The sequence below is a fragment of the Lissotriton vulgaris genome, chromosome 6, assembly GCF_964263255.1.
Source record: "Lissotriton vulgaris chromosome 6, aLisVul1.2, whole genome shotgun sequence".
Classification (NCBI taxonomy): Eukaryota; Metazoa; Chordata; class Amphibia; order Caudata; family Salamandridae; genus Lissotriton; species Lissotriton vulgaris.
In genome coordinates, this window is record NC_141694.1 from 1,429,989,807 (window position 1) to 1,429,993,744 (window position 3,938).

A 3,938-nucleotide genomic window follows, 5' to 3' on the forward strand; every position below is an offset into this window, starting at 1 on the left:
TTAGGGATTCTGGAGCTTGGAAGAGTGGCCCAGACAGCTGTCATGAAAGGGAACAGCAAGGTACGTGGGAAACCAGCCCCTAAAACTCCCAAAGTACAGGTAGATGGGGCTCCAGAGGAGGCAGTCATGGAGCCTACTTGGGAGGACCTTTGCCTCCCTTGGTGACCTGCCTGAACTTGATGAATGGCAAGCACAGCGTGGGCCACCAGGAAAGAGTTCTGTAAGGCAAAGAAAGAATTCCCACTCCTTAACGGCATGCTGCATCAGGCTGAAGCTCAGCCAACAGGTGACACTTCTGGAGATTCCCTCACATACCAGGAGAGTGGCCTCCTGTACAGTGAGCGCATGGCACCTGTGCATGGAGCAACACATGTGTTGGTGGTCCCTCACTGCTACAGTTTCTTCACCCTGGGGCTGGATCATGCAATTCCACTGGCAGGACATTTGGGGCAAGAGATCACCTTTGCCAGGCTTGTCTCACACTTGTATATGACCCAGATGAGGATAACCTTAGATATTTTCTGAAGGACCTGTCTCAGGGCAGTAGAAAAACAGTAAAAAGGTGAAAACACCCCTTAATCCTTTACCTGCCATTGGCACCTCCTTTGTAAGTATGGGGTTTGACATGGTAGGACCCTTGGACCTCAAAACAACCCTAGGCAACAGGTTTAGCCTGGTGTTGGTGGACCTTGCTTCTATACATACAGGGGCAATCCCTCCGAGGTTGGGGACTGCATCTGTGGTGGCTAGGGCTCTCTCCAAGAAAGTGGTGCTTGACAGGGGCACCATATTCATATCTTCATAGATAAAGTCCATGTGGAGGGAGTTTGGGGGTAAACTACAAGTTCTCCATACCCTATCCACAAACTAATAGGCTTGTTGAAAGCTTTAAAAAGCCCCTAAAAGATATGATTATAGGTTTGCATGAACCTATGAGGCAGAAGTGGGACATCCTCTTGCTTTGCCTGCTTTTTGCCTACAGTAACATGCCCCAGAAGGGAGTTGGGTTCAGTCCATTTTACCTTCTGCATGCCCATTCTCTTAGTGGAACTCTCAATCTGGTAAAGGAGGGTTGGAAGCAAGCACCCAAGAACCCCTCCCCAGGATGTACTGAGCTACATGATAAACCTAAGAAAACCAATGTCCAGGTTCTTAAAGACAGCTTGGGTGAACTAAGAGGAACAGGGTTCCGCAGGGCTCGGTAATCAGTCAAATCCTTTTCAATCTTTACCTGTGCCCATTTATCTCTCTCATAAAATATTTTGCCATCATTGTTATAAACAATGTGGACGATACTTAACCCATCTTTTACATCTTTTACTTCGAGGGCATCAATGCAGTTCCTCTGGAGAAATTCCATAGCTGCATGCAAAAAACAGCAGGCTAGCTCAGAGATAACTCTCTACAATTTAATGGGGATAAGATGGAAGTACTTTGTTGTGCTGCAAGTAAAGTCCCTCGCCCCCTACCATCAGATTTCAGGCCAGTTTCTGCTAATAGTCCTCCGCTGCCTGTTAAGACAGTGCGTAATCTAGGAGTACTACTTGACAGTAATCTACAATCGGACTCTCAAGTAAATAAAGCGGTGAGCACTTGTTTATCTATGATTAGAGCTCTTAGAAAAATACTCCCTTTTCAACCTACTTCAGTTAGACCTCAAGTGGTAAGGAGGATTATTATGGGCAGACTAGATTACTGCAATGCCTTGCTCCTAGGGGCTCCAGCGTCAAGGATAAAAAAACTGCAAAGGATACAGATTATAGCAGCTAAGCTTGCGCTAAAGAGACAATGCAGAGCCTCAGCCTCGCTTGCCCTAAAAGATCTTCATTGGCTGCCCATTGTGCATAGCGTCCAGGTCAAGGCACTCTGTATTGTTTATAGGGCAGCACATAAAAGGGGGCCTAAGCTCTTACAGAGGAAATCTGTATGGTATTCTCCAGCCAGAACATAAAACAAGGAGCTGAGAGGGGTGTTGAACAGGTCGCCCCCCCTCACACAAGCATACACAAAAAAGACCTGTTAGAGGGTGAACAACTCACTCAATAGCCTTTCCAGCCAGTCACCCAACTTTGTGTGATGGACAAGCGGTAATCCTTATACCGTCTATTCAGGAGAGACCTGGATCACTAGTTTATAATTCAATTTAATGCATATCAGGCTGGGTGAGGAGGAACGCAGGCTTCTAGCTGGAGAATCATACACAAAAAAGACCTGTTCAGAAAGTGAACAACTCACTCAATAGCGCTTCCAGCAAGTCATCCAACGTTGTGTGATGGACAAGCAGTAATCCTTATACTGTCTATTCAGGAGGGACCTGGATCACCAGTTTATTATTAAAAACAGTTGTGTCTGTGTGTTCTCTCTCCCATTGTCTACCCCACCCTCTGGTGGGGTAGAGAACATAAACTAATATGAAAAAAAGTGAGGAAAGGTAGGCAGTGCTTCACGGGAGTAACACCATGGGAGTCTGCAGACTGGTACTCGCCTGCGTCCTCAGGTTCTCATCATCAGCAACCGCCTTACCATAACATAAATTGTGAGTAATGAAAGCAAAGAAAAAAGAAAACAGACAAAGTGCTAAGTGTGGTGTCAAATGCTGCCAGTATACCAGATAAATTATCCGGATATGAGGCAATTTCAACCCTTTAAGGGCAGGAGGGATCTGGACTGCACCACCACCATCCCCTAACCGAGCTCGACAACACTTACTATGTTACTTTATTCCATGCTATGTGTCTACTCATTTAAAAGCCAACATGTTTCATTGCCTGGGGGAAAGTTTGGCAACTTTGTGAGGGCAAGGGTCGCATTTTCCACACTGCACCAATGGTTGTCTATTTTCTTTGTATATTATACATAGGGGAGACAGAAATAACAGAGAACAAAAAATAATCAGTTAGCACCAAGTAAAAGGTGTGATTGTAAAATCATAGAGACCACCTTCATTTTAGAAGTATATTTAACGGGTCATTGCCCTTCATGGGCATACCTGTAACCCCCTTCTCTGGTGTGTGTGTACTAGTACACACTCACACTGGCTATCACTGTATACTGCGGAACGTCCGTCTGTAAAGAGATGTGGAGAAGGATTACCGACTAGTATCATGTTATGCACTTATACTATGAGAGCTGGGCTTGTTTGCTCATTTTTATGTAAAAGCGCTGTTGCTAGCGGTGTGGGTGAATCCCTATATACAATGAGACAATAATATTATCCCACTTTATTTCTTCCCACCACCCTAGTTGTGCAACTAGCGCTATTTCTTATTCAGTTGTCTAGAACAAAGGCTTAATGTCTTCACTCGAGGGCGAGTACACAAGTTACTCCCCAAAAATGTGCTCATCCGGGGGCTTCCTTTTGCAAAAATTAGAGTGGGCTCAATGTTACCCCTTCAGGTCGGGACCTCCGTCTATCTGAATACCCGCTTACTGTGACAGTGCTGGTGTCCGGCAGTGGTTCAGCAACTCCCTGGAGAGGTAACGGAAGTCTATTTCAAAATCTGGCATACCGCATCAGTGCACTGCGTCTAGTCCCTTTTCCAAGCCTTGCATCCTCTTATCGTTTTAGAGGATTAGTGGGGTCGCCATCTTGAACTGGTATATGAACCATTTTTGCCTTAATGCAATGGTATATAAAAACGTGAACCACAATTTACAACAAATAAATAAAGTCACCATACACATATTATTGTGACTAATATTTAGTGTTGAACTGTCAAGCAGCTTCCTACATATATAGTCCTGTGTGATAGATGGTGCTATTATATGCAGATTATGTCCTCATCGTGAGTGTCCTCAAATAACAATACATTCAAAACTGTTTTTCACTAAGAAGTTTTATGTTTGGAATTCAACATGCAGATGTTCAAAATACAACCACTTTTCACAACTCACCAGTATGGTTTGCAGCAGAGAGGTCTCACTCTGTCTGGGCATCT